This window comes from Rhinopithecus bieti, unplaced genomic scaffold, assembly GCF_001698545.2.
Source record: "Rhinopithecus bieti isolate Rb0 unplaced genomic scaffold, ASM169854v2 scaffold_13900, whole genome shotgun sequence".
In the NCBI taxonomy this organism is placed as follows: domain Eukaryota; kingdom Metazoa; phylum Chordata; class Mammalia; order Primates; family Cercopithecidae; genus Rhinopithecus; species Rhinopithecus bieti.
In genome coordinates this window covers 2,421,246-2,428,712 of record NW_016808376.1, presented here as the reverse complement: position 1 = coordinate 2,428,712, position 7,467 = coordinate 2,421,246, and the positions used below count along the sequence as shown (strand labels likewise).

Here is a 7,467-nt window from a genome sequence, read left to right as displayed (position 1 = left end):
TACAGACTATAAAACACATTCATGATCCTCATAGTAGCCTTTTAAATCTACTAAATACATTTATAGTCAGAACGTTTAATTGGACACTTTGAGGTCACATTCATAAGGGAGGGTCCATGGCTGAACTTTAGTCATACAATCCCATTCATGTTTACTGCTCTCCCCAAATAAATGAGCAGTCCAGTCTGACTCATCACAGACCAGGGGCATGATGGCTGAGAAACCTCAGACTAACCTAGCTGACGTCACAAAGAACCTGAAAGGTCTGCTCACAAGAAAGCAAAGGAAGGGGAATAAATCCTCCTTCAGAAAGTGGCACATTCAGGATGAGATGCTGAGGAAGAAAGGAAAACGCAATGCTACCACTTGGTGGGCTTCCCATAAAGATTGTTTATTGGCAAGTGGGGAAAGGGCACTGTGATGGTTAATTTTGTGTTAACTAGACTGGGCTATGGGGTGCCCAGATTAAACATTGTTTTGGGTACATTTGTGAAGGTGTTTCCAGATGAGCTTAGCATTTGAATGAGTGAACTTGATTCAAAGCAGATGGCCCTCCCCAGTGTATATGGTCATCATCCAGTCCATTGAAGGCCCGACTAGAACAAAAAGGCAGAGGAAGGAGGAATTTGCCCCCTTTCTTTCTGCCTGACTGATTGAGCTGGGACGTCTCATCTCCTCTTCTGCCACACACTGGGATTTATACCAACAGCTCTCCCAGGTTCTCTGTCCTCGAACTGAATTTAACTTTCCTCAAAACCACCAGCATTCCTGGGATGCCAGCTCACTGCTGGCAGATCTTGGGACTTCTCTGTCTTTGTAATTGCATTAACCAATTTCTCATAATAAATCTCTTCCTATATACAGTTGTCCCTTGGGATCCATGGGGGATTAGTTCCAGGACCCCCATGAATACCAAAACTGGAGGATGCTGAAATTCCTTCCGTAAAATGGCATAATATTTTCATATAAGTTACGTAATCCTCCCTTATACTTTAAATCATCTCTCAATTACTTAAAATACCGAATACAATGTAAATGCTATGTAAATAGTTGTTAAACTATTGCTTTTAAAATGTGTATTATTTTTATTGCTACATTATTACTTTTTATTTTAATCATTTTAGAATGTTTTTGATTCATGGTTGCTTGAATCCACAGTTGTAGTATGGATACAGAGAGGTGACTGTATACAGGCGTGTGTCACTTAATGATGGGGATACGTTCTGAGAAGAGTGTCTGTACGTGATTTCATCATTGTGGGACCAGCACAGAGTATACTTACACAAACCTAGATGGTAGAGCCTAATACACACCTAGGCTACGGATATGGTTTGGTTGTGTCCCCACCCAAATCTCATCTTGAATTGTAGTTCCCATAATCCCCATGTGTCATGGGAGGGGCCTGGTGGGAGGTAACTGAATCATGGAGGCAGGTTTTTCTTGTGCTGTTGTCATGATAGTGAGTAAGTCTCATGAGATCTGATGGTTTTATAAAGGGCAGTTCCCCTGCACACACTCTCCAGCCTCCATGCCTCCATGTAAGATGTGCCTTTGCTCCTCCTTCACCTTCTGCCATGATTGTGAGGCCTCTCCAGCCATGTGGAACTGTGAGTCCATTAAACCTTCTTTCCTTTATAAATTACCCAGTCTTGGGTATGTCTTTATTTGCAGCATGAGAACAGACTAATACAGCTACAACCTGTATAAAATGTTACTGTACCAAATACTATAGGCAACTGTAACACAATGCTAAGTATATGTGTATCTAAATGTATTTAAACATAGAAAAGGTAAAAACACGGCATTATAATGTGATGGGGTCACTCATATATGTGGTCTGTTGTTGACCAAAATGCTATTATGTGGTGCATGACTGTATGTACTACTGCTTCTCTTTCACTGGAGATCACTGATTAATACAGACGCTGAAGACCACTGCTTTGTTGGTAAGTGGGTTCATTTTTACAACGTGCTTTCTTTGTGCAATTATTTGCTTTCTTAGCATTTCTGTGATGACTTAAAAAGAGTAGAATGTTTTATCAACAAGGCATGTTGCTTTTTGAAACCCACTGAGCCCCAAGTGAAGTAGTTGCTCAGTCTGTAATAAACCCAACTTAATACTCATTGGCATGTTAATTAGAGTTGTGCTGATGTGTAGGATTCTAGACAATGATGTCAAATACAAACCCCTGCAAATACCAGAGGCTGTAACTATACAAGCCCCTTGGCTTTAGAAGTGTTTCCCTCTGTTTGCCAGGCGCGGTGGTTCACGCCTGTAATCCCAGCACTTTGGGAGGCCAAGGCAGGTGGATCACAAGGTCGAGACCATCCTGGACAACGTGGTGAAACCCCGTCTCTACTAAAAATACAAAAATTAGCTGGGCATGGTGGCAGGTGCCTGTAATCCCAGCTACTCGGGAGGCTGAGGCAGAAGAATCGCTTGAATCCAGGAGGTGGAGGTTGCAGTGAGCTGAGATAGTGCCACTGCACTCCAGCCCAGAGACAGAGCGAGGCTCCGTCTCAAAACAAACAAACAAACAAACAAAGAAGTGTTTCCCTCTGTTATCACTGTCACAGATCAGGATGGAAAGAGGTCTCTTGAATTTACCAGGATGTACGGCTAATCTGGCAACACCAAGAAGCACTGAGCACTTATCTTCTTCTTTAAAATGCCTAGATTAAGTGCCTCCAGGAATCCTTAATTCTTATTCTTGCCAAATAGTCATATGCACAGAATTGAGGGAGATTGGGAAGCTCTATAAAATGGTTATTTGGCTCTGACTCCATATTAAAACAATATAAAACAACCAGAGAATTCGAATCACATCAGATGTCCAAGTATATGATTGAAAATGTACTTTTTTCAAAGAAAGTGTGGGCTATTCCTGTTAGGAAAAACACAATAATACACAACACAAAACTCTCTACTGTCAAAAATATCAGAACTTAAAGTGAACAGAAAAGTTATTAGAACCTACTAGTCTATCTCTCCCTTTCCATGTTACCTGCAATACATCCCTAACCCCCATCACTTTGAACTCCCAGTCCCACCCAAACCTTTCTACAGTGATCCATCCACTGATCTGATATGTCTTTAGGTCTCTGGGAGATATTTCATACCTAGGAAGTTTTTTTTTTTTTTTTTTTTTAATAGCTTTCAGGCCAATGAGTTCATTTTATAGAAAAAGAAATTAAGATATGGAGGGGACATTTAGATCTGTGATTCTCAATACTGACTGCACTTTAGAATTTCTTGGGGAAGCATTTTAAAAATACTAGTGCCTGGGCTGCATCCCAGAATATTTGATTTCAGATCTCTTGAGATGAGGCCATGAGCATCTCCTTTAAAAAATATCTCCTCAGATGAATATGATGCAGATCGAGGCAGAAAAACCCTTTGCTGGGTGTTCATGGTCATCAGAACTAGAGCTAATGTTCGATAGCTAGAAAGTTTTCCACAGCCACAGGGAGTGAGGGAGATGGAGCCAGGAGAAAGGAGAAAAGGAAGAGAAAAAAAAAAAAAAAAAAAAAGAGGAAGGAGAAGGAAGGGTGGAGAATCAGGAAGGTTTGTCAAGGTGCAATCATTGGGGCCCAAGAAAGAAGACATTTGCTGCTCCTCTGATCGGGCCCTGGCTTGAGTAAGGATTTTACATGTGCAAAGTGCAGGGTCCTCATATTTTGTCCTTACACCACACCAACCATATGTTGCATTAAGTGATGGTGCACAACAAGCCTGTGTTAGGGAAAGTAGGGTAAAGCTAGCTTGAAATTTCTGGCTCCTGAGTTTTGAAACTATTTTTTAAACCTTAGAGATATGCTGTTACATAAGAGGGTCAAATGAACACAGTGTGTGAGCTGTAATCCATTCTGCAAACGTAAGTCATGGAGAGATGATAAGGAGGCGGGAAAGGGCGAATGGGAAAAGACCAACTCACACTTGGTCAAATGCCCACTACCTATTAGGTTCTTTGTAAATACCTTCCCCTAAGGCCCCATTTTGTTCTTTTCTGTTGGCCTTCAGGGGAGATAGTGTATCAATTCATTAGTTACGCCTGATTGCGGGATCCAAATGGGTGTCACGACCTGCTGTCTACCTCCACATCTAAGTTCAAATGTCACATCCTCCATGCCTTCCTAGACTCCCACTGCAAATTTTAGTTGTTTCTTCCTGCAGTCCCGTTGCACCATATATGTACCTGGACTGCAACCCACTATTCCCTAATTACCTGTGCCCAGCAGACTGAGATTCTCAGAGTCCTTAATTATGGCAAATTCTTGGTCTTAAAAATGTATTCATTTTTTACATATATTTATCGATCATTCATTATTAACCAGAATCAATGCTATTAGCCAGCAGAAAGTATGTCACCATAAGGCACTTAGAGAGTCTTCTTAGAGGCAGACAGGTAAACAGGTGATGACTCTTCAGGGTAATAAGCAGGGCAATATAAATCTCAGTTCACAACTCTGAACTCTAAGTAATACATCTCTATTTTTCTTCAGTTTGACTTTATTTAGCTCCCATGTCACCAGGGAAGTTCAGTTATTTCTCAGTTAAGTCATCATTTTTCTCTCTTTTCCATGGCTTGGCCTAAGTTCTGGGAACATATCAATTTGCCAAGGTTTTGTAGGCAGGAGAATCAATGGATATTTGAGCCCTGTGCACAATGCATGCATCTGCTTAGACATCCATGCAGAAAGGCATTGAGATGCTTCATATCCTTGCTAATCTGGCCCCTCCAGGTTATAAAGGTCCCTCTCTTGGGTCATCAGATCTGTGTTAAGATCCCTGTCAAATCTTCCCCACCTTCACTACGCCCAAGAAAGTGGGCCTTCCAACATCCTTTGTTCCATTTCTGGACTTTTAAATTCAACTACAGTTTTGTTGTCATGACACTGGACTCTTTCCAAAATATGGTGTACAGGGCCCCCATCTTCTGAACCGAACTGCACCAGTGTCTGTACTTAACAGGAGACATGATTTGTTTGTTTGTTTTTAAGAGTTCTTGAAGGAGGTAACTCTAGGATGAGACCTGAAGTTGTCAAGTAGAAAAGGGGTGCGGCTGAAGAACTGCTGCAGAGGCAGAGAGAACAGCTCTGCAGGAAGTGACAGCAAGGTGGGTAAGAAACTGCTGAGAGTTTATTAGGGTTGGGTTTAGGGTAAGGGCCAGGTAGTGATAAGAAATCCGTTGGAGAGAGAGGTAGGTAAGGGCCAGATCATGAAGAGCTATGGAGTCAGGTTTGGGATTTCAGTTCATCCTCAAAGCAAAGGGGGCTAGCATAGAGGACCACATACAGATTTCAGCAGAGGAGCAAATAATTATTTGCAGTGTAGAAACATCACCCTAGCTGCACGGGAAACATAGACTAGAATGAAGAAAAACTGGAGGTGGGGAGACAAGTTGACCAAGGCTTTGACCCAAGCAGCAGAGGAGAAAGGATCTGAGTCAAGGCAGGGGCAGGAGAAGAGGAGAGAAGAGTGAACAGAAAGATATCGCAAAGGCTGGACTGAGTGGCTGATGGGATGTTGAGGATGAAGGAGAGAGAGGGGTGAGGCATGTTAGCTAGGATTCCAGCTTGGATAGCTTGTAACATGTGATTGCATCGTTCAAAACAGAAAGCAGATAAGGGGAAGCTGCTTTCACAAGACGATTATGAATTCAGTCTGGAAAGTATTTGTTGAATTTGTAGCACCTGGGACATGCGTGTGAGGATGCACCAGGGCCAAGGTTATACATAGGCCCAGAGCATGGGACAGAGATCTGGACGGAGGCGACAATGTGGGGATCAATCGGGCAGAGGTGTATCTAAAGCCAGTGGAGTGGAAGAGGTTTCCCTGGTGTGGTCAGAGTGTAAAGTCAGGAGAAGTTAGCTCCAAGAACACAATGCTGAGAGATACGCTGACCACAGGGGGTGCATGGACAAGAAAGGCCACGCAAGAGATGCTGCAATCGGGAAGTGGGTGGGGCATGTGAATGAAAACCTGGAGAGATGGAGACCATGGAACTCCAGGAAAGAGAATATTTATAAAAGAAGGGAGTGAGTGAGTGGGTCGCATGGCATAGATGAGGTGGGAAGAGAATGCAGAGGGCGTGGCCTCCCAGAGGACATGTTGACCTTTGTAGGTCAAGAGTGACAGCAGGAAGCCAGGTGGCTGCTGGCCAACAGGTAAAATAAGGCCTGAAGAAGCTGCCTTCAGATCATTTAGTGTCCCTGCTTAGAACTCCTCCCTGGGCTTCCACAAGCTGAGGGCTAGAAGGCCAAGGGCATGAGGCGATGGGAGCTGTTGCTGCCAGGGTGGTCTTGCTCTATGCATGCAGCTGGGAGTGAGAACATGGAGTAAACGTGAGTGTTGGGGTGGCCTGCAGTGAAGTGAATCCAAACACCCATGTAGTGAACAGCCAGAGCCTGTGGCTGACACATGCGTTGGGCTCCTATTGTCTTACTCAGCATTCCTTCTTCCGTGTTCTCATTGCTTAGACCTTAACAAATATTATACATAATCTGGGGATGAATGGATTTTTCCACGCTTGAAAGGAACGCCTTTGGAAACTCCTGACCAGGGTAAAGCAAGGCTCCTAACACACTGAGAACAACTGGGTGATGGAGTACCATTTACATCTTCACGGAAGTTTTTCACCGTTTCTCCAATCATTCTGCATTTTCCAGCAAGTTTCTATAGAAGTATGATCCAACTCACTCCATCGTAAGCACAGCTTCTCTCCTGAGTATGCTAAGCTCCCCAAATGCCACAATGACACGGTGCTCTGATCTTTGGAATTAATAAGCAGGGAAACATTTGACACTGAACAAAAATTTTTATAGCTACTGAATTTCCTGTAAGGAAGGCATGGTTAGTAAACTGCACTCTTTCTGTAATACTGTGAAATGGGAGGTATTTACATTGGAGGGCCGATTGCTGGCTCTTCATATGATGTTTTGAAGTGCAGGTTTCTATTAATGATGCCTCTGTCGAGCACATCTGGTATATTTCTGAAGAGACGCTTTGTAAACACATTGGGCAGGCCCAGCTTATAAGTGACAAGGCAACACAGTGAGGGCGCAGTGGAGAAATCCAAGGAAATAAGGGATTTGTAAGAAACTAGGACTAGCTTAAGTTATAATGAATGGGTATCATGTTAGAAAAAGAACATTTCCATCCTTCAGTCACCATCAGTTAAAGCAGACGTACATGGAAAGCAGAATGATCTCTTTACAAGGTTATTAAAGATTGTTTTTATTAGCATAAAAACACTCCTCATTGTTCTCCTATCTCCGATTCAATGTTTAGAATCTAATTAGGAATTCTTACCATGCCCTAGGAGGCCCCGGATACTCTGCCCCCGGTCTGTTTCTATGTCTCTGTCCCCTCCTTTTTTTTTTTTTTTTTTTTTTTGAGACAGTCTCTCCCTGTCATGCAGTGGCACCATCTCAGCTCACTGCAGCCTCTGCCTGCTGGGTTCAAGC

The 7,467-nt window shown here is 43.0% G+C and overlaps 1 pseudogene; it reads left to right on the top strand.

The window, feature by feature from the left end:
• The first annotated feature begins 211 nt into the window (after positions 1-211).
• LOC108538520 (ORM1-like protein 1 pseudogene) lies at positions 212-6,803 on the top strand (annotated as a pseudogene).
• The last annotated feature ends 664 nt before the right edge of the window (positions 6,804-7,467 follow it).